This window comes from Panthera onca, chromosome F1, assembly GCF_046562875.1.
Source record: "Panthera onca isolate mPanOnc1 chromosome F1, mPanOnc1 haplotype 2, whole genome shotgun sequence".
Lineage (NCBI taxonomy): Eukaryota > Metazoa > Chordata > Mammalia > Carnivora > Felidae > Panthera > Panthera onca.
In genome coordinates this window covers 58,396,358-58,420,155 of record NC_138355.1, presented here as the reverse complement: position 1 = coordinate 58,420,155, position 23,798 = coordinate 58,396,358, and the positions used below count along the sequence as shown (strand labels likewise).

At 47.2% G+C, this 23,798-nt stretch overlaps 1 protein-coding gene and 1 long non-coding RNA gene across 5 annotated transcripts in view; one reads left to right on the top strand and one right to left on the bottom strand.

Moving 5' to 3' along the window:
* The window catches only part of TGFB2 (transforming growth factor beta 2), an 80,946-nt gene that overhangs the window by 33,304 nt on the left and 23,844 nt on the right, over window positions 1-23,798 (bottom strand). The gene's annotated exons all lie outside the window — the stretch shown is intronic.
* Window positions 8,646-19,395, top strand: LOC132686527 (uncharacterized). The gene is made up of 3 exons (XR_009613734.3): window positions 8,646-11,249; window positions 12,009-12,284; window positions 18,384-19,395. It is a non-coding gene; the product is annotated as an uncharacterized LOC132686527 (long non-coding RNA).

Genomic DNA, 23,798 nt, shown 5'->3' with positions numbered 1-23,798 from the left:
ATCCCGGCTAATGAAGAGAAAGAATCGGCCCCACTTTGTTCTCTTCTGAGCCATGGAAACCACAAAGATGCTGATGGCACACAACAATTTCAAGTTCATGGGTTGCTAGAGTTTTCACTACTGTTTTGGAGTAATCTGCCGTTGCCTTTGAATGCGCCACTGGGCTGCACCAACAAACCCAACGGAGGTCCTAATTCTCTCCACGTGTTTCACACCCAGCACCCATTTATTGAGCACGTACACTGGGCAGCCCATGTGTTACAGATGTCTCTACGATCCTCTTCTATAACCTTCTGCAAACGTTCTCTCATTATTCCGGAATGCTCCGTCCAAATCTTGTAGCTCCATTACTTTCTACCCTACTTCTCAACTATGTAGCTTCATTACAACATAATAATTCACAGTTGTTTATGGCTTTTTACAAGTGCTTTTATTACTTCTGTGTTATGTTTGTTTATTTTGCTTCCCCCCAGGAAATTTTAAGAATCTTGAGGGCAGAGACCATATTTGTCAGGTCTTCCCTATTCCACATACCTAGGGCAGGGCCCTGCACACATGGAATTCACCAACTACCCACTGTTTGTATAGTTGGTCATCAATGGGAGTCTTGAAAGACTCAGGCATCTGGCTACTGGCAAGACTAACTTCTTATTAAATAAATGAGCCGTCTTGCCAATCTTAAAATAGAAATAAATACCTTTCGTGATTTCTTGGGAAATCCGTGCCCTGACGATTACACTGGGAAAAAAAAAAAAAATGCTAGGAACACACCGACATTTGCTGATCTTAAGAGCCCAGCACTTTTTTCCCTCAAGGGGGCTTTCCCCCGTGCCCTTCCCCACGTCCTGTGACTCTCAGAAAGCTGTTCATGGGGAGGCAGTGGACTCCAAGCCACGTTCTGCCCGATGACTGCTTCACACACGCCTATGTGAATTGAAGCTTTGTAGCTCGTGAGCCAGGAGCCTCAGAAACAAACAAACAAACAAAATAAAACCCCAAAAATCTAAAGCATCCCGGTGTCAGAGAAAAGGAAGTATTCATGCAGACACAGTGATGGCCCGCTGCATCACTACCGTGAGTTAGCTGGTGGATGGTTTTCAGGCAGACAAACACTCGTCCAGGCAGCCAGGATTTTGGAGCCCCCTAGCACTGCAATTTGAAAAGGTAGCTGCTGGGAAGAAATCGATCTTTCTCTCCTCTGGAGCATGCCCACCCCAGGTGACTGGACAAGCTGGTACTGGCCTGACCAGCTCAGCTGAAAACCGGCCAGATGCCCAGGCAGAGAAGCTGGGGCGAGGCTGGAGCCAGGCTCTCTGGCTTTCTACACCCTCTAGTTTGGCCAGAACCTTCCACAGGCCTAGTGGCTGCATTCTGCCTTCCCGTTAGACAGCAGAAGCTTCAAACATGCTTTGAAAGAGCATCCTGAAAGAGCAAAACTAATTCAGCGCATTTCCTGTCATTAGGAAGAATAAACGTCCTGGGTGTTCTCCCCCCCCCCCCGCCCCCACTCAGTGGAACCCCACAGGCCAGCTCTCCTTCCCCAACCGCCCATCTTTCACACCCACCCGCCCCAATCTTATCCTTCCATCAAGTTTGTAAATAAGTGCTCTTGAGATTTATTTTTATTCTCTTTTGTGTTTATTAAACTTTGAACCACTTTCTTCCCTTTCTGGTCTTCTGCCCAAACTCACTCTTTCTTTTTATGGCTGCTTTGGACCATGAGGTCAATTTTGTTTCTTCTTCTTCTAAGCAAATCGTCCAATGATCCTGTCCTAGGCTTTTGAGCTTTGAAGGGGCGTTTGCAAATATTTACAGGGGTAGCTTGATTAGTTAAGTGCAGCTGTTCTCTGCTCCCTATACGTTGGCAAACAGCCTTCCTCTCCTCTGGCTATTAAAACCAGTTATTTGTGTTCCAACTCCCTGGTAATACCAATCTGAGTGTTTTTTGTTTTGTTTTGTTTTGTTTTGTTTTGTTTTGTTTTTTTGGTGCTTGATTGAGAAGGAGAAGGAGTCAATGCACCAGGTGACATGACGGCCCAGCAGCCCCCACCAACGACTCTGCTTTGCTCTTGTCACCACAGTGAAGGGACCAGGCCAGGAGGAAGCAGCAGCCTCCCCCACACCCCCTGCTCCAGCGCATGAGAGCACGAGATCATTCGGTAAAGATTGTTGACCAAAGAACTGACTACCGCTTCCAAGGGCCGCCTGCAGCTGTCCCCTGCTGTCATCTGCTATGGGTCACCAGCCCCCTGCCCGACGGAGGAACTTGAATGACTTGGCATATGTTTCTACAATTGAAAAAAAAAAAAAAAGGCACAGCAAATTGCTCGGGCCTCGTCTGTGAACCTACCCTTACCTCATAAAAGCTTTCGGATGCGTGGTATGGGGAGAACAGACAGTGGCCCATCTACGCCCAGCCGGGAGGCAGCAGGCTCGCTCCCCGGGCTCAGGGCGCAGAGCAACAGGGTAGGTATTTAATGGCTTGTGCAGCCCTGATCCACCCACTTAGCCTTGGAGGGATGGAGCTTTTTCCTCTGCATTCTCCAAGAACTCATTTCCCCCTTTGGAATGGGAGTTCTCCCCAAAGTCCTCTGTAATTCCAATCCCAGTTCCTATTCCATCGCCAGGTGGTCAGGTACTTGGGCTTGACCCTTGCCAACTTACCCACACTCACATCCTGCTTGGCTCTTCCCTCTCAATTTCTGACCCACTTTTTTTTTTTTTTTTTTTTTTTTTGGTTCAATCAAATCGATTTTCCTGCAACCCTTTGGATCAGACCACCAGGCTGATTCTGCCCCTCCTCCCGGGCTCTCCTGTGTGCCTGCCTCTCAGGGAAAATCTTACGCATGGGAGATTCCAGAATGACATCAAGCGAGTGGTGTTCCCCTCACCTCAACCCTGGCCACACATCCTTACCGAAACAAATCTTGTGGAATGGACAGAGGGGAAAAAAAATGAGGAAATCTAACTAGCTATTAATTTACAAAGTAACAGTGCACAGAAAGCCTAATTCTAGCACTTCATCGTAAGCTGCTTTTTATAAGCATTGTACATTGACTTGTTATCTGTTCCAAATGATTCATTATTAGCTCGTTGTATATTATCTTCTCCATAAGTAACCACTTCAAGTTCAGGAACATTTACTTGCGATTCTTTGGTTCTCCACAGCCCAGGGCTGGCTTCATGGATATGGGACCAGTACAGTTACACAGAGGCCCCATGCTCAGAAAAGCCTGACACTGAAATTTAATGCTCTATGCTCACCATCGTGAAATCCTTAATAATTTCATCTTTGAATGTCAGTTTTAGAAGTTAAGTCTGATGGGATAATGAAACAGGGGCAGGGGACATAAAACTTCGGCCCATATGCTATCCCACCTCCCATGACCTGCAGGCTTCCCTAAGATTGGTCTTTGGCCTCCTACCACTCACCCTCTGGTGCCCCCAGCCTCACCTGGGAGAGTCAGGGTCATGTACACATAACCAAACTATCTCAGGGCAGCTGCCAGGCTGCCCCCACCGGAGGCTGGCAGTGTTGCAGAGCATTCAGAGGGCAACTCTGGCCCACTCTTGATCCGGGTACCAAGCACGTCACAGAGTTTGCAATCTTATGGGTCGAAGTGGTGGTCCCATAGGAAGGGAGATGCCAGGTTCAGTGTGGCATCAGCCTGGTAGCTGGAGGCAGGGGGAACTCAGCTGCCCAGCACCAGGGTAGTGGACAGGGCCCCCAGTGCCTGTGAGCCTGCTCCCACTCTGGGAGCATCCCCATACCAAGGGAAGCACGACATCAAAAAGCACATGGAGGGGTGCCTGGATGGCTCAGTCGGTGAAGCGTCCAACTTCGGCTCAGGTCATGATCTTGCGGTTTGTGAGTTCGAGCCCTGCGTTGGGCTCTGTGCTGATAGCTCAGAGCCTAGAACCTGCTTCGGATTCTGTGTCTCCCTCTCTCTCTGCCCCTCCCCTGCTCGTGCTCTGTCTCTGTCTCTCTCTCTCTCAAAAGTAAATAAACATTTAAAAAAAAAAAGAGCACATGAGGGGCACCTGGGTGGCTCGGTCTGTTACGCGTCGGACTTTGGCTCAGGTCACGATCTCATGGTTTGTGGGTTTGCGCCCTGCATTGGGCTCTGTGCTGACAGCTCAGAGCCTGGAGCCTGTTTTGGATTTTGTGTCTCCCTCTCTCCCTGCCCCTCCCCTGTTTGTGCTCTATCTCTCTCTCAAAAATAAATAAACCCTTAAAAAAGTTAAAAAAAAAAAAAAAAAAAAAGAAGAGCGAGCACATGAAAACACCACAACGGGTCAGGAGAGAGGAGAGAGAGAGAGCATGGAACAAAGGGAAAAGTTTTACATTTTAGAACCTTCAATAGTGTCTCTTCTCTGCTTTCTAAACAAGAGGCCCCACATTTTCATTTTGAGGAGTGTCCCACACATTTTACAGCTAGCCCCACCACAGTGAAATAGAGATATGGCATCTTAATGCAATGAGGGACCTTTAAGGACATCTGAATTCTAATCCCAAATCATCCAGAGCAGGCTATATGGCAACAAGGACATTATTTGGCTTTTCTGAATCTGTTTCTTCATCGATACGATTTAAGTAATTGCCTAGATCACACGCATCGAACCGTGTGGTCAGGATTACGAGAGTAAGTAGATGGAACATTTGAGCACTGGTCCTGCACTGATGTCACCTCAGAAAGGTCCCTTCCTGTCCCCTTTCCCATTCTGCAGCAAAGCTGTCAAGCGGCCATTGGGCCTTCCCTGAATAAGCGCAGGGAGACTAACACCGAGAAGAGAAGGGAAGACGCAGAAGGCGCTGAGTGTACTGGCATTTGGTCAAGGACTCTACCGGAGTCATCCAGAGTTCCCTCGGACTCTCCTCCACCAGCCTTCCGTATTCCACCTGATTTACTGAACCCTGACATCAGAAAGGTGACAAGAGAATCTTTCTTCTCATCAGACTTCTCTGCCTCAAGCTAGTCCACGATGCTCATAATAAGAGTACTAAAAAAGAAAAACTAAAAAATCACAAAAAAAGAAAGGTGAGCAAAAAACAAAATCCGAGGAAGGTTTTCGAACATCACCAGCATGTGATGAGCTCTGACAAAGAATGTGGATTTGGGGCCTGAAAGAAATACCCCCAAGAATGTCCAGAGCTCAGCCTTTAGGGAGGCAATGCCTCACTCACCCAGCTGTTTTTATTTCCAACTAGTTTTGTCTTCTTGCCCCAGGCCTTCGCCAATTACCTGAACCTTAAATACAAGCGAGTCTCCCCCTCAGAGAAAAGGCTGCAAGAGGCCTAGAGAGCAGTCCAGGCCCCTGATGGTTAGTAGGTGTGGAGTCTCAGTTTTCAAAGCGTGGGCATGGGGTAGTGGCACCCACAATTCATCAATCTCCCTGGGCGATGCTTATGTTCCCTAAAGTCTAAGAACCACTGAAATGAAGGACAGGGGAAGAGAGATCCACACAGAAAGACAAAGGAGCACCTAAGGTAGATTTTTACAAATTTTTTGAAAGCACTGATCATCTCCCAACATACTTCTAAAATTAAAAATATTAATTAATTGGTCTATTATTTATTATTTATTTTTTCAATGTTTTATTTATTTCTGAGAGAGACAGACAGAACATGAGCCGGGGAGGGGCAGAGAGAGAGGGAGACACAGAATCCCAAGCCGGCTCCAGGCTCTGAGCTGTCAGCACAGAACCTGACGGGGGGGGGGGGGGGGGGGGGGGGGCTCGAACTCATGAACCACAAGATCATGACCTGAGCCGAAGTAGGTTGCTTAAACGACTGAGTCACCCAGGCGCCCCAATGAGTCTATTGGTTTTTTTTTAATTGTTCATTTCCATAAATTGTCCATTTATATTCCTGGAGAATATAAACTCCATAGACTGATCTTTGTTTCGTACAATGAAGTATCCGAAGTATCTAGGAAAGTACATAGAATGTAGTAGTTCAATAAATAATTTAGAATGATTTTTTTTAAAGGAAAAAGGAACATCTAGACTTTCTTAAGAAGAAAAGTTATTTATTTGGAGCATCTATATTTTTGGTCAGGCATGACAGAAAAAAAGAGTAGGATGGAGAAAAGACACAATTGCAGCAACATGAGATTTTGAGGCTCTTATTATAGAAAAATAAAATCCCCCCATAGTTTGCACTAATTGTCTACCTTGACTACACATTTCAAACTAAAGAACTTTGAAAAGAAGAATGCCTGGGACCCGGCCCCAAAGACTGTTTAATTAATTGGACTCGGAGTGACTTTTCTCAGCTCCTCAGACGATTCTCAGAGACAGGAGCGAGAGCCCAATCCCTTAAAAAGGAACTGATAATACTGAGCTTGAAGAAAATTCAACTTAGAGACACCAGAAAGATTCCAAGTATCTCAGGGGCTTGCACATGGGAAGTTCTTACTCTCCAAAAGGGCAGGGAGGTCATAGTTTGGCTCAACATACAATTTTTCTAATAATTTAGAAGAGGTTTTAAAAAATTCACTGTCCTTCTGGGTTGGGAGCTCTCACCTCACTGGAAGAATCCATTTGGTTGCAAGCTGAAAGATGCAGCGGGGTGTCTTGGGTCCGGTGGCAGGTTGAACTAGATGGCCACCCAGGTCACCTGCTGCTCTGCCATCACATCATTCTCGTGTTCATGTTCTCCATTCATGAAACCTCCAAAAATTGTTTTCCTTCCCTAAATTCTGCATTAGATGATCGTCACTCACCGCCTGAGTCGGAATTACCTGGGTTGGCGGGGGATTTATTATTATCGCTGTCTGGCTCTATCCCCCAGACCCACCATCATTTCAGATGGTTCTGTTTTACATTCAGGTCGGGGAGCATCTGCCCTAGACTATGGTCCAACCACTAAAAGTTGGCCGGCCTTCCCTTCTCGTTACTCAGTGTCGTGAACTAGCCAGGGATGAATAAAATATGTCCATCACCATCCACACCCTAAGAAGAATGGCCTGGTCTCACGATAGCCTCAGAATTCTGTTTCATGACCCTTCCCATTTTATAATAGCTTTATATACTTCATTTCTGCTCAGAGGGTGCTTTGTTTTTTTGGTTTTTTTTTACTTTGATTTTTTTTAGAAGGAGGGTGCGTGTGCACATGCATACAGAGTGGCGGGGGGGGGGGGGGGGCTGGGGCGCAGAGAGAGAGAATCTTAAGCAGGCTCCACGCTCGGCATGGAGCCAGACACGGGGCTCTGTCTCACAACTGTGAGATCATGACCTGAGCCGAAATCAAGAGTCGGATGCTCAGCCGACTGAGCCACCCAGGTGCCCCTCAGAGGGTGTTTTTAATCCCCATTTCACAGGTAGAGAAATTAAAAACAAGGGGAGTGAAATAGCTCTTGGCTAAGGTCAAGGTGAGCCTGGCCATTCAGTCAATATCACTGGCTTTTCATTATGATGCCTGCCTTTTGTGCAAAGGAGTCCCTTGCCGGGAAGGCATGAATACTACCCTGGGCAGAAATACCCACACGGGCATTGGAGCAGAAAGTCGCTCCCTTCCCACTAGAGATCAGCTCGACCTCGCCTTAAAGGTCAAGAAAGTTCAATGCAAGATCAAATATTTTCACTGATACTCCTTAAAAGAATGTCCCTGATTTGGAGATCCTGGGGGCCTGCTCGGTGTGAATGTTTCCCTATGAGACGCTCTTTGCTAATACCGGTATTGTCCAGGATCTTATGGACCCCGTAGAGCTGTGCCTGGGGGCCGCAGCCCCACTACCCTTACCCCAAGCTCCTCGAGTGAACACAACGAACTCCTCACCTCCCTCTCCAGAAATGACCACTTTTCCTGCAGGTCTGCAGGAACTGGCCCGGACTCCCGACATGCTTAATGAGCATAGCAGCCCCTCATTCCTGACACCCCCCAGCTCTGAGGGAAGCAGTTTGGGGTTCACTAGACATCCCCCGGAGCGCGGCAAGACAAGCGACCCACTGAATGGTTGGAGGGCAGTAAACTAGCTTCTATTTGCGTGCGCACAGACACCGCCAGCAAGAAACCAAGACAATTGCGTTCTGGGGTTTTCTGAGATTTGTCTTGGCACACCGGCTATGGATTTTATTTCACTACCACATCCCAAACGCTGCTGACATTCAAGTCACAGCAATTTAACACAAAACGACTGAGAAATAAACAGCGCATCAGCGGTGGTTTCTGATTTTCTCTCCCGGCCATCCGTCCTATTAAATGTAACACAGCACCAAAGCATCTGCCATTTAAGGGGGTGGTGGGGGGGAGCGTCTCCAAGACGGGGACAGTGTCTCACTCGACATGCTGTTGGCATCTGCGAGGCTAATTGTGTCAGCATCGGCTTACGTGACTTGGCCTCCGCCTCACTGCTATTTGAGACCGTGCGCACCGTCAGCCCGAGTGTTCGGGCCCCTTCCCGCACAGGGCAAAAGCGGTAAGATCACAGTGGTGCCGGCCCACGGTGGTGGGTTTTCTTGAACTGTGGCAGACACGGGGTTTCTCGCGTCTGCTCCCCAGCTTCCATCAGGCTCCTAAAACCCCGCCTACGTGGAACCGCCTCTTCCGTTTCAATCCCTCCACGCTTCTCAACCGTCACGGTCAGGGCTACGTCGGAGACGCGTGTAGGGCCTGCTGGGCGTTAGCGGTAAAATCCATGCCTATGGAAGGGGCGGGCCAAGCGGCGCTGCCGAGAGGCCAGTGGGTGACAGAGAAGTATCACAGACAGAGTGTGGCGAGGGCTCCTGGACACTCCTCTGTGGGCAGGCATCCCGTGAATGCAGCATCTCCTTTTCGAGTGACCTCACAATGGCAGGCTGCCCTCATGGTTGCAACGGGCGTTGGTGGCGCTCTTCTCTGCCACTGCCTCATTCTTTAAAGCATATAGAGCTCTCTTGGTTTGGCTTCCTTCCTTCCTTCCTTCCTTCCTTCCTTCCTTCCTTCCTCCTCTCTCTCTCTCTCTCTCTCTCTCTCTCTCTCTGTCTCCATTCTTACCTCCTCTCCTTCCTTTGCTCCATTTTCTCTCTCTGCTCTTGCTTTCTTCTCTTCAATGTGTGCTTTTTATTCTCCCTAGATATCTAGGGGGCAAAATAGTCATGATTTTGGTTCCTTAATGGCGCTTAGAGAAGCCAGTGACCCCACCACATAGTTATCCATACAGCTATTCTAGAATTCAGCAACTGCTCCCAACAGGGGCAACTGGGGAAAAAAAGGCAGTATGGGCTGACTTCACTAACAAATTAAACTTGGAAATTTAGTAGGTCAACCTTAATCTCTTCATGGATCAGAGGCACGCTTTTAATCTCTTTTTACAGACTGAGAAACCGAGGAGCAAAATCTTTCCAGGATTACACCAAACGTTGACAAAATATGGATTAAAATGCACAATCTTAGGCATTCTTGTCCATCCCTGCAAAGAGAGCCTTCTTATCCCCAAACTTCAACATCCCCCTTTCCAGAAACTACCGCACTTTCCCCTGCAGCTCTATAATGCTTAGCGTGGATTTTCAACATGGTTAATGAGTGCAGTGGCTCTTTCCTAGGCTGAAAACCTTTCTCTGGTCTTTCTAAAAGTATGGCAGGGATGCATATCATGGCCAAAGCATGTCTGGTTCCGCGAGCTTCTGTCTGTGTTTGCTGTAAGCTTCTTGCTTGTGGCTGAACCTCTCTGTCAGGCGATTGCCTAATTACTTTGGGGCGCTGTGCTGATCTGTTACTGCTCTGCCCTGAAGCTGAGCTAATAAGCCGCGAGGCACACCCTGCTAGGATTGCAAGCTAGTTACCAACTTCACCAAGTAACATGGGCTATTATTACGAACGTATTAAATTCATGGCTTGGGAGTGAGTAAATATAAAGAGGAATGGATGGTCTGGATTATCCAGTTTGGGAGAAGGAAAACAAATACGGCCAACATTCTATCTCTCTGCAACTCTTCACTGCACTTAGACATGAAGTGCAAGTCTGGCGCCTGTCAGGGCCTCTCTCGGTGTTGTTGGTACCTAATACCTCTTACTGCGGTGTTCTCTCCAAGATGAGACCAGACCGTAGCTTCCAGAACTCCTCAGTGACAGAGAACCCAAACTTCAGGCAGATGGCCTCCTACGATCTCTGGTGGCTCCAGTTGCCCCAAATCTCTCCCCTATGCTGGGCTGAGATCTGCGTGCTCACAGCCCTTCCCGAAGGATCCAGTTCTGCTACACGAGATGATTTACTTCCTTTCTGCTTGACTGTGCTCAGAAATTTTGAAGCCAGTTCTGAAGTCTCCCCGCCCGTATTTCTTTCCTTTTCCAAGCAAACATCCTCACTTCCTTTCATTATTTTTCACGAAAGCCTTTTACTTTCGTGGATGTTTCCTCTTTGTTCCAATCTTAAACTCCTATCCTTCAATCTGAACATAATCCCCAAGGCAGAACAGAGGAGACCTATCACCTCCCTTACTGCGGGAGTTACATTTTTATTAATGCATCCCAACAATAAGTTATCCTTGCTCTCTCTTTTTTTTTTTTAACATTTGCACTCATATTTTCTGTGTGTTTTTAATGCATAATAAATTACAAGTCTTGGGTCTTTTCCATACAAACTGTTTTACAGACGCCATTGTCTTATTTCTTACACCCTGAGGCTTTGTGTGTGTGTGCGAATTTTACAATCATTCCACCTTTCTTCAAATACCCCTACTTATTTGACTTGATTCCTCATTTCAGGTACGCTGAGATGGATTTGAAATCTGATTTGGCAAGCCTGTGCATTCATTTGTTAAATGATATTGCAGAGGACAGAATCTTAAAATCAGAAAGCCACTTGGCATATATTTCATCAAATCCCCTACATTCACAGATCATGAACAAAGTTCCTAAACTTTGCTTGGGTGAATACAGACGTGAATCTGTTCTAGAACTTCTTCCTTTGAGGTGTCTCCACTGTGGCAGGCATCATCACTGTGCCACTCATCTCTGTGGGGACAGCCAAGTGCATGGGAAGGGGCTCCCCGATGCCACACAATCACCCACTTAGTGCCACAGAGGTTTCCGTCTGCGCAGTGGCACAGTTTGCTCAAGGCGGATCAGCAGGCCAGCTGTGTCCAACTGCAGATCACCAAGTAAGTGGCCAATGGGACACAGCTGAGGAAGGTTCTGGAACCCACCTCACCGCAGAATGCCGATCTTCTATGAATCAGCACTCTGAGGGCTAGTTTCCAAAGCTGCATGGAAGTTCTGAATTGTTCTTCGTGCTGAATGCCAGCCCTGGATCTCAACTATAACAATGGTAGGGAGTAAGAATTGCTTTGAAGGAATTTTTAGTTATCAGATATTCTTCTGAGTATTTCAGAAGATGGCCACTCAGTACCTTGTGAAAAAATATTAGAGTTTCAAAGGATGGTGCTTTCCTTGGGTTGGTAGATGTATTCAGTAAGGGTGTGTACTCTTTCCCCATCCTGTTTGTACTGGCAACACAGCTATGGGCAATTAAGATATGGGACCATACAGGAATTATAGGAATCCAGATTAAGTGCGGTGTGCATGCGTGCTGGAATGGAGCCGCGGGTGTTAGGCGTGTTTTAAGAAATCGTGTTCATTTGGGTGCTAAGCAACTTTCTGTTCAAGGAGGGGCCACCATTTTGCGGGAGGAGAAGAAACCATCTTTACAACAGGAAATCTCCATGGCAGAACTAGAGCCACAGCTGAGTAGTTTAAAATGTTTGAGTATGGTTATTTTTATGTAAGTGTCTGAGAGCAAGCCCAATGGTTTAGCGTCAATCCCATGATTTGGGTGTACAGAGGCTATAAAATATATGAAATTTAGCCTGCTCTTAGGGACTTAGAACTGATGGAACAACAAGATCCAGGACGTCCAAAGAGTTAATCCAACCCGTCCACTTTCTTTTATACCCCCTGCAAAAATGGAAGGGGCTGCAATTTTGAGAAGAGAGAGAGAATTCTTAAGAAGAAGAAGAAGAAGAAGAAAAGAGGTTCTCCTCTTTAGGAAAACCTAATCTTACAGCTCTCTAATTTTTCTTTGTTCCAGAAAACATCAGAAGTCTTTCTGACAAAGGGTCAAAACTCAGGTGGTTTCTGAAGCTTTCTCTATCTACTCTGTTTTCTCACGGCACAGGACAGATGCTTCTCCTCAGTCCCAAGTCAGCGGCTCTCCTCCACTTCCTCAAAAGCATTTACTAAGTCCCCTTTAAAGAAGAGCTCTTTGAACAAGGCTGGTGCTTCTTAAATGAAAGCAAACAGAAGTCCCAGAGAACCGGAGTGGTATCTACTCACGTGCTTAACCAGAATAAAATAGCACACGAAGGTAAAGAGATTGGGTATACAAAGGTAGCAGAGGGCTACATAACGTACATCCAAATGTACCTTAAAGTCAGTGGAATAACTGTTGCCATGTTAGGGGGAGTGGGTTATGCCTTTTTAGATGCCTATTTCTTGTCATTTTGCACTGATTTCATTAAGCTGCTTTTTAAATGGAGATATAATTGACATATAACATCATATTAGTTTCAGCTGTAACTTGAGACCATTTTAAAAGGCTAGACAACATATCTGAAAGACTTCCCTGGGTCTTGTCTCCATTATTATTGCTGAATAGCTATTTTTAGTGCCAAGAGCAGAAACATCTTCCTCTAAAAGCACAGCAGCCCGGGGGTGCCAGTGCAGAGAAGGGGCCAAGATGCAGAAAGGGACTGATGTTCATTTCAGGCAGCCACCTTGGGGACCGTGATATACCATGACCTCTGTTAACTGGGACTCTGAGGAGGAATGAGACAGAGAGAAGCAGGAAGAGACTCATGTCCCCCAGTTTCAGCAGGAGATGTGCAACCTCTTTAGAACCCTCTGCTCTCTTCCATGGTGGGGAGGGAGAGACTGATCACAGGCAGCTGCTGCGGTGGCCGTCACAAAGACTTTGAGGCACCTTTTGACCGTCAGCCTCAATGACAAAATCATTTTTCAGAGTTCAGAGAGAGTCTGGGAGTTTATATAAATAAATGTGTGTGTGTGTGTGTGTGTGTGTGTGTGTGTGTGTGTGTATTAATTCTGAGAAAGAGCAGGGGAGGGGCAGAGAGAGAGAGAGAGACACAGGGAGAGAGAATCCCAAGCAGGCTCCATGTTGTCTGCAGAGCCTGATGTGGGGCTCAATCCTGTGAACTGTGAGATCAGGACCTGAGCTGAAATCAAGAGTTGGACGCTGAGCCGGCTGAGCCACCCAGGCGCCCGTACAGCACTCTAGAATTTCCCTTTGGATGTGGAGCACCAGCTGTGAGCTCCCTTCCCCTAAGATGGCCTCACAGAGGCCATTCTGCTTGGACAGGCAATCAGGGCAGCCCAAACACAGATGGACCTTTACAAACTCCAACTGATCCCTTTGCTAATTTTTTTTTTTTGAAACCAGCTGACCACACATTATGCTTTTGTTGTAGGAGGGAAGCTAGGAGGGCTGAAAAAGGCAAATATGGCTTCTCTAGAATGCTGTAACTCTACCCTATGTCTCATCTCACACCCACTGCTCTGTGGGTGCACTGCGTCCTCTAACTATGGATTCTAATCTTGCAGAACACATAGATGTGTGGCTCTGCTCTTGGTGGACCTTCCAGGCTGCATTCATTTCTTTTTTTTTTTAAGTATATTTATTTATTTTGGAAGAGAGAGAAAGTGTGAGTGAAGGAGGGGCAGAGAGAGAGAAAGAGGGAGAGGGAGATAGAGGAAGAGAGAGAGAGAGAGAGAGAGAGAGAAAGAGAGAATCGCAAGCAGGCTCCATGCTGTCAGCACAGAGCCTGACGACGTGGGGCTCAAACTCTAAACTCTTGAACAGTGAGAACATGACCTGAGGCGAAGTCGGATGCTTAACTGACTGAGAAGCCCCTGGCTGCGTTCATTTCTATGAAGAATAACACTGAGCAGGTGGGTGATAAGGGGATGGGGTAAGACCAACAGAGACATGAACTTCACGGCATGTTTGGCACCCTCGAATATCTTGGAGGAGGATCCCAGAACCCTAAAAGTACTTTAGAGAGAGAGGAAGACGGCCAGCATGGAGTCAGTGTTATTTTCCCAGCCTTCAATCAGACCAGCTTTTCTCCTAAGTCCAGGGTAGGAAGCGAAAAGGTCGAGTGGGAATGGGTCTCAGCGGTGCCCATTTAGGCTGGGAAGGGGCATAAGGTGCACAACGAGGGAGGGGCTTTGCAGAAATGAGACTGAAGAGACCGCGGTACAGTTTGTCCACGGCCCTCACTGTGGCGCATCAGCAAACCCTTCAGGTCTCAGTTCCTCCACACCTAAGAGGATGCTGGGCTTGGGCTCCACGCTTCCGTCTAAGGCTGGGAGACTCCCTGCCTTCCGCTGAGGTTGCTGGGCTTTAGAAAGCACGGACTCGGCTACAGCTTGGCATGCCTTTTCTAGAAGGTCGGGCACCACGGGGCCAAGCAAGCTCGCCTCCATGCTTCCCCATCCTCTCCTCCCTCTTAATCTCCAACCACCGACGTCTCTACAATAACGTCCAATAACTTCAAAGAGACAACCTCACGACACGACTGGCTTTGTGACCCTGTGACCCCAGCTTACCTTCCCAGCTTCACGGGCCCTCTGCCATCTGTCCTCCCTCCCGCCCCTGCCACAGTATATTCTGCCCTAAGTGCACCTGTGATTTCCCAACCGGCCAGATGCTGACCCACCACCACACCCACACCCCTGCTGCATTACTTCTTCTCCCAGAAACCCTTGACATTTGGCAAATTCTATGCTGGAAGGTCCAACCTTGGTGCCTCCTCTCCTCAGAAGAAGTTCCAGCTCTTCCAGAGCGAAATCGATTTCTCCCCTCTTTGTGCCCCAACGGCACTGGTGGTATCGTATATCATAGCCAGCTCTTCACATTTTTTACCCCATAAGATGTGAGCAGCGTGAGGGCAAAGACTCAGGCTCATTTCTGTTTTTAATGAGCTAATGCCAACTCTTGCCTCTAGGAACTGCTGTGAAGGGTTAGATAAAATAATGAATAGGAACATAACAAGTAGCCAAAAAAACGTAAGGTCATATTGTAAATGACCGTCCAGAGTAGCAGCAGGAAAGCTGTATCTACTCCAGGAGACTAGTGTCAAGGAGACTCTTCCAACCAGGAAGAAAGAAGAGGTCCCATATGTCAAAACTGCAGCTGTACCCAAAACCCTGGGAACGGGAGCCATCCTTTTCTCTGCTTTCCGGAATCGAACGCACACCCTCAGTGCAGCCCTTGGGTCTGCCTCTGCTGTTCAGTTTACAACGACGAGAATCAGAGACCTGTGGGCACAGGGGAGCCCGATTCAGTAGGACGTGTCTTAGAAAACCACACTCGGTTTCACCAGATTTGCTGACCCCCCGGCTTACTCCCACCTACACCAGGGGTAGAAGGAGACTTCTAGTGATTCTGCTATTAAAAGTACCCACGTTCGCATACCACTTACAAAACACTTTCTTGCACACAATCTTTTGAAACCTAGTGACATCTCATGTAAGTACCGTCTGTTGACAGCATCTGCTCTGTGTTAGATCATCCCACCCGTTGCGGCTCCCAGGGTATAAGTGAAAGGACTGGGGTTTACAGGCAAGCCACTTGTGAAGACAGCCAGAACAGAGAAGGGGCCAGAAATTGCAAACCGAGTCTCTCTGTTCCCAAGTCCACCCTCTATCCGTGGCCCCACGTCTCCTTCCGATAAAGGTCTGTTCTGTAGTACTTTAAGGACCAGGCGGTGGAAAGTCCCAGAACAACCCAAGCTCATTCAAGCCTTCCATGGGTCGAAGCTATCCACAGAGGAAGCTGGTAATTTGGGAGCAGTCTTACGACAGGAGTCAAGGAGAGATGGCAGAACCAGATGGCCTTTCAAAGGCGACCCCCCTGAGGATCTGCACGCTATGCTGAAGTTTATCAAACCAGCCTGGTACGAGCAGTTGGAACGTTCAGTTTTCCTAAAGAGGACAGAGGGAGGGGTCAGACACCCCAAGAGTTCAGAGACTGAACTCGTAAAAAGCCTCCTTTGGATTTTGAAGGAGCCGCTCTGAGGTCTGGGTCGCAGCTCCTTCTCACCAGCGGAGGACCCGCTGTGTGTGTGATTTGCTAGCCCCGGACCCAACGCTGTCTGCTGTAGCTCAGTGGGGAGACTTTGACCTTCGCCTTGACATACGGTTTTATCAAAACGCTTCGGTTAAAAACTCCCAGACTGTACAGGGAAGGGGATGGGTGGTTTATGCCATTTCTTAGTAAGAATTCCCACTTGCCTCTGAAGCGGTGTTGCCTGGGGGACGACCCCATAGCCTCTCTGTGCCTGGCGAACTTGTGACTCGTTCACAGGGCTCCAGTTAGGTTCAAATAGGGTGATGTTTATGCAAGCGTTTTGTCCAATGTAAAGCGACAAATAAGCGTAAGGTGACAGAGCTTAAACTTATTTTCAGGCGTCACTGAAGAAGTTCAGGCTGTCCACACACCGGGAAGTCATTCCAAGATAACAAGCATTTGCTTACAGTACCTTATCGAGTCCCCTGGAAATAACTTTGGAGATAGATCTCTCGCTCTGCAGATAAGTAAACTGAGGCCCAGAGCTTGAGACCGGACAGCACTAACAAGCGATTACCAAGCCCAGATCCTGACCCCTGACAGGTGTTCTTTCCACTCAACACATCACCTCAGACTTGGGAAGGGTTCGTGCAGATTTCAAGGCATAGACAGATTAAGTGCTGTATCACTGGTCACACAGGTAGTCAATGGCGCAGTCGAAGAAGGGTCTTACAACGGACCAGTTGTACTGCATCACTTCAAAAGGTAACACCAGCCCGTATTACACACAATCCTGTTCATAATAATGGAGTATTTAACATTCTTGCTTTTCTCGGCGTTTCAAATCTCCCACATACCTGCAATGCTTTTCCATGTCAAGTTTTTCTAATTCTATTCTCACACACATAGGTATGTTGATTCTCTACATGAAAAGGATTATAACTTTTTAATCCTATAAACCAATGAATAACCAGGTGCAGTCATTAAAACTAAGAAAAGTACCCAATGACATTTAATTCCTTGTCTCTTACTTTCTCCTTTTTTTTTTTTTTTAATGAATTAAGAGGTCCTGGAAGAGGAAGAGGGGAAAGCCCCGCAAATTACTTTATATGATTTAAATAAACTTTCTGTAGATCTCATCCCTATGGAACTGACACACCACCACAAAATTGTCATGTGTGACAAAAACTCCCCGATGCCAAAATGAAGGAGAGGGTGGAGGGGAGGCATTCTAGGTCATTTCACAATTCTCGGGATGCTCCAGAAATGTGGTACTTTTTTGTCAGTACGTGTTGACTCTCTACCTTTTTAGGTGGGGAAATCCAAAGGCAATATTTTTTTTTATTTAAAAATGCCCTTCAAAGAAAGTTCTTCAGAAGCCTGTGGTTAATTCTGTTGCAATTTCTAACTCCTTGAAACCTGACTCATGAAACATATCACCAAATTTTGTGAGCCCTCTGACATGCACTTTTGTTGAAATTCGTCAGTAAAAAACTCCCAAACATCATAGTTAAAGGGATGAGCAGTTTCTGCAAGGATTTTCTAGTTGCCTCTGAAGCCATTACGAGCCTGAGAATCTCCTTCCTGCAAGTTACCAGCTTTCCCATCAAAAAGAAAGGGACCTCCGAAGGACAAATTAACACTCCTGTCATTACAGTTCAGAATGTTATTGTATTTTTGTTAGTGTAGGTTTATATTTACAATGGATGATACATTTTTTTAAAAGACACATGCTTTCCAGCCTTGCATTCTGAAACCTCCTAAAAATCCCTTACAAATCCCAGGAGGATTAAACATGGAAAAAACAGGGATTTCAGATTCTGTCTACACGTGAGGTTCTTTTGCACTCACAGTGTTCCAATTAAACCCCTGTTTACATCATAAATCCAGTTCTGCAGCTTTCCTGGAATATCCACGGGCAGAATCCAAAAGTTTAAGACTCTTTCACAAGTTTTCTTTCCTCCTGGTGGAGAGTTGCCTTTCCATTTGCTGTTTTACTCTTCCCTGAAACCCTTCTTTGTCATCTAATGTTGAATTTAAAACCCAGTTCTTTCCAAGAAGACTCTGAAAGCAATTTACAGTAGGTTCGTGTCATATCACAACCTCCTCACCCCCATAAAGACTTCTTTCCAAACACCGAGAGGATGACGGAAAAGACTGACAGCACGCCATACCTCCATACGCCCCCAGTGCTTGGAAAGGAATGTCCGCGAAGCTGGGAGCTCCCCCAGAGACTAGAGGTAGCCGTTTGAAGATGGTCTCGCACGGTTTGGGGAGCCGGGGTTGGTAACTCCGGTCCTCCTTTGCCTGATCCCGACTCTCTTAGCACTGGCTGCGTCACTGCAGACCGGTCACCCTACTATCTCCTGCTTTTAGGTTTCAAATGATGGACTCAGTTTCCTGTGTCCAGATGTGCCACAGGACCCAGTGGCACTGAGAAGCCAGGGGAGAAGAAAAGCTAAATTTCCGCAGAGAATGAACCTGACTACCTCCTTTGCGTTGGAAGTGAAGCCGGGTGCTCACAGCCCGTCCCCGGACCAGTCCGGCATCGGCAAGAACCAGTGCCTGCTGAAGTCTCGAGGTCTGTTTCTGCACGGACGACACTACCAGGGAGCTTCATTTCCCCTTTACTTTTATGATTTTTCCATCTTCGGCTAAAACCACTCCTTTCGGAGTGAGATTCAACCCAAGCACAATCCCCCAAAGCAACAGGCACGGTGGTGGAATAAAGGCTCTCGCACGGGGCCTCAGGGCCTTCTTGGCTCTTCTGTGGATGTTTCCAGCCTCATTGGAAGACAGCCCCGAGCACTACGGGGCGGAGGTGAGGGTGGGAGTGAGGGGCTGCTTCCCTGGCCATGGCTGAATTTCCTGACGCTGCGCCACCCGCCGCGCACCCCCCTCCCCCGCCCCGCCCCTGCCAAATCACAGCTATGTTGAGGGTCCTAATGGCAGAAATGCCCATCTGGTAAAGGCAGAAAGAACTGGAGCCAGCTTTCCCCATCTCCTTTCGCTGACCTTGGGGATCTTGTTCTCGGCACCATTTACTCATCAGATGAAGTGATAACGAAACTAAAACACGGGACATTATACGTGTATTTCTCTGGCAACGGCTGCTCCCTCTGATTTGGGAATAACGCTCGTCCGCTCCAGCCTGCAACTCCCCACGGGTGCACACGTGTACGTACACACACACACACACACACCCCTAATAAAGTATCTCATTTACTAGCTCTGTTTATCGACATACGGGGTTCAGGACGGGCTGTCTGCCTCAAGCCCCTTCTCTTTTCGGAACAGCACACAACGCTGCGCTTGCCCAGAGCTTTGGGGTTTGCTTTTGTCCGTAATCTTGGTGCTGGCAGCTAATGGAGACTCTCGCTTTAGCACAAGGAGACTGAAGTTTTGTGATTCGGCCGGCCCGGAGTCCACTCCTGGCCTTGCCACCGAAAAGCCGGCCTTGGGACAAATCTCTTCGCTCCGTTAGGCCTCAGTTTCCTCATTTGTAAAATGTGACTAACACCCAGTTGGAGGGTGGCTGGGAAGGCCAGAGGAAGGGAGAGTCAATGGGGGGGCTCGTCTGACCCGGCTCGGCCGCCCTCACCCCTTGCTCTTAGCCAGTTTCACTTAAAGTCAAAATACGGACAGACCTTGGAACACAACCCGGGCAACCCACTTCAGCCTTGAAGACTGCACGCTCCCCATCTGCGGAATGGAGATGACACAGCGTCTCCCGCAGAGCCATGGGGGTGCAACAGGATTGGGACCTGAGCCTGGCGCTCGGTCAGCACCCCAGCACGCGGGCTGGGCCTCTATCATTTTTTCCCGGACTCCAAGTTCGTCAGCAAAAGGGCCGTCCCTGGCAAATGTCTGTTCACCTTCCGCGCTACCTACTCATTCAGAGATTCCCCTGAACACCCAGCTCCCTTCCAGGCGGCCTGCCCCGCCCCCAATTCGGCTCAGCTCTGCTCCTCATCACCAGATGAAGCAAAAATCTGGTAAATATTACACTTACAAGGTAACAGGTCTGGAATGCTTGGCATCCCGGGCCGAGTGCTGTTACTTGTTGGCCCCAGACACGTATATGCTGCAGCCCAGGGCCAAACTACATTTGGCTGCTTTGTGCAATTCAAATAAAGATATTAAAAATCCTCCAAGTCTATAAACATTTGTACTGTTTGCTAATCAAAGGGCTACGTTTCTTTCTATTTTTTTTAAAGCCATCTGAAGAGAACTTGGCACGCGGATTGCTCTTTTCTGTTTAGAACGCAAGGAGCACTGTGCATATGTGTGCCACATAGGCTTCCAATATACATAGACACATGATTTATCTATTTTAGTCCAAATGGACTCTACTTCCAGAGTGGACTGCCTTTCCCCAAAACAACAGACCTAAGCAACTTTCATTCCAGAGTCTATATCTGTAAGCATCGCAACAAAAGTCACTGCTTTTGGGGCGCCTGGGTGGCTCAGTCGGTTAAGCGTCCGACTTCAGCTCAGGTCACGATCTCGCGGTCCGTGAGTTCGAGCCCCGCGTTGGGCTCTGGGCTGACACCTCAGGGCCTGGAGCCTGCTTCCGATTCTGTGTCTCCCTCTCTCTCTGCCCCTCCCCCGTTCATGCTCTGTCTCTCTCTGTCTCAAAAGTAAATAAACGTTAATTAAAAATAATAATAATAATAAAAGAAAAAAGAAAAAAAAAAAGAAAAGTCACTGCTTTTGGGTCACATGATTGGTGACTGATAGGAGCTTCTAATTCATGGAGGTGACAGCTATGGGGGGTATGTGTCCTGTCTCTACCACTTAACTGCTGTTGAACTTGGGCAAGTTATTTAATCTCTCTCTGTGCCTTGATTTCCTCCTATGTTGAATAGAGACAATAATAATACCTATCAATTATTGCCAGGATCAAATGAACCAATATCTCTGAAGTGCTCAGAAAAGTCCCTGGAGTATAAGAAGCACTACATAAGTATACGCAGTAAATGTTATTGTTGTTGCCATTATTGTTATTATTGACCAAATACCAAGTGTAAATAAAAGACAGAATATAAAGATCCTAGCAAAGGGTAACTTGTTCCTTAAGCAGAAGCAGCTAAATGCGATTAGACTTTACTAGGCCTTCCTTTCTCCACTAACAACAAGTAGAGGAAAATGGTAAAATTAGATTATATCACAGCCAGCGACTTAAAGTTGGACTTCACCAATTCAGATGTCAGGACTGAACTTTTCTCAGTCATAAGAACAGAAAAAAAAATGCCATTTTTTTCTTATTTTTCAGTTTCTTATGTATTTATTTTTGAGACACAGACAGAGAGGGAGGGGAGGGGGGTAGAGGGGGAGGGAGAGGGAGAGGGAGAGGGAGATACAGAATCCCAGGCAGGCTCTGCGCTGTCAGCACAGAGCCCAACGGGGGGGGGGGGGGCTCGAACTCACAAACCATGAGATCATGACCTGAGCCAAAACCAAGAGTCAGACACTTAAACAACTGAGCCTCCCAGGTGCCCCTAACCTCAGAATTTTTAAATAAAACCTCGTCCCAGATGGCCACCTTGAGAAAGCACATGAGAGGTGGCTTTGAGGCGCAGGTAGGAACAAAGAAAGGGGCAACATTTTCCTAAGGATAAAGACAATGTCGCACACTCTCTTGGTTTGCTTTTGCAATTAAAGGTAAGAGTGAGGCTTTACTTCCCCCATGGGTGACAGAAGGTCATGTTTCAAGGACACATGGGTGACAGAAGGTCATGTTTCAAGGACAGCTCGAGCCTGCTGGCAGACATCCCTCTGGCTCACTGGCCCTGGAAGGTGCTGCTTGAGCCGGTGATGGCCATGGGCCCAAACAGCAAGCAGGTGAAGGCTACCTTTGTGCCCTTACTACACCTGTTTGTCTCTTACCCTTCTCGTCCCCTCCCTGCGTCCCCCTGGCTCCCTCCACCCCTCCTAGTACATCCACAGCTCTTGCTGTTCATTCAGGTCCCTTCTGTGTAAGAAACAGAAGAGACAAGCACTACCATATAGACAATGAATTAGAACTAAGGAGATGGTGGCAAACAGGGGGCCCCCCGCTCACGTTACCGAGGAACAGTTAGAAGCCAGTTATAGTAGTTAGAGAGACAGAAGGAATTTGTATCCAACAAGACCCTCTGGGACCTCGGACTGCATCCTTTGGAGGCATCTATCTCGCAACCCCATGACATGGGGTAGACTTTCTCTCTGGCCACAGCTGGACAAGGTAGAGGAGAGGACTGGGCTTCCCAGGGGTCAGCAGGGGCAAAGCTATACCACCAAGGCTCAGGCACCAAGCAACAGAACAGGACTTCTGTTCTTTGTACTTGAAGAAGCCTAAGTCTCTCTCCATATAAAGTATATTAGGGGGAGGAGCACTGAACTGAATGAATCACAGTGCTGATTTGGGGGTGGGGTTGGTGGGGAGGGATGTCCTTGTGGTTAACCACATTTTACTGGGGCTTTTTATTGATTGCAGTTGTATTGAAAGAGACATGAGTCAGACATACCATATCCGAAGCCACGTATGGCGCTGGGTTCTAATGGAATTTCAATGTAGGAGAATGTCACGGACTGTACTATGAAATGTGAAAAGCTTTGTTATCGACATAGACCTCGTTTGCTTCTGTCCTTCAACGGCTGAAGAACAGGCTGAGTTTTTTCTAGTTCCCTTCTCCTTGTAAGGCTGTGGCTATTCGCTGCTGAGGTACACACACTGTTCTGTGGACAAGTACAGGTGGCTTCTCTTAAAAGGTGGTTTCGTTAACCAACCACCTTGCCCTTGTGCTACCATTGTCCTTTGTTGTAAATATCATTCAGCAATTTTCTACGATTCTGCTTCGTAGAGGGTTGTCAGTGTATAGACCTGTCCCCACAAGCAGGCTTACAAGTTACTTGAGGGCAGATGTAATAGAACAATAGCAATTTAAAAATTACAGCAATAAAAGGAACATGACTTGTTTGGAAAGGCGTACCATCCATCACGTACCCCACCAGGATTATCCCATTTTGGTGGAAGATAAGAAACTGAGGCTTAAACAGGAAACAAGCCCAACCCAACATATGGAACTAGAAACAGTGCCACCTCGACTGTACCCGGATTATGTGACCCCAGCGTATTCCTCTGGGCCGTGCGCACTGCCTCTTCCAGGAGGGACCCACTTTTTATCCACCTGTGTGGTTCAGGTACCAAGCCCTTGGGGCACTATCTGCTCAGTAAATATTTACCGAATTAAACTGAATAAAACAAAAATTTTCCACATCAGTGTTTTCAGGGACAAGCCAGGCAGGGATTAGAGACACAACAAGGGAGGCAGATGTACCCACTTCGTTGCAGAAAGAGTTAACAACACACATAGTCCTTTTAGGCAAGTTCTGAGAGCTTCAAGCCCTCCGGAGAAGACAAAGAATGTCATTCTGCCTTACTTACTTCCATCAATTTTTAAACAGTATCTCTGATATTATTTCCTCTTATCAAAGTTGCTGGCACTTCTTAAAATTCTTTTCGTAGACTTTTTAAAAAATGTATGCTTGGTTTTCTCAACGTATGGAAATTGGATATTAAAAAACATGGGCTGGAATTTATGGTTTCTCTATAGTTCTCGGGATACAAAAGCTAGAAAGTGAAGATGTCACTGATCACCCTGAAATGAATGAATGGATGAATGAATGATGATGGTTTACTTAGCCCCTACCCTGTGCAAGTTATTTTCATGTATTCTTTTTTTTGAAGCCCCATTAAGAAGCAGATTTTTAAAAATTCGTTCTCATTTTAGAGAAGAGAAAGATGAG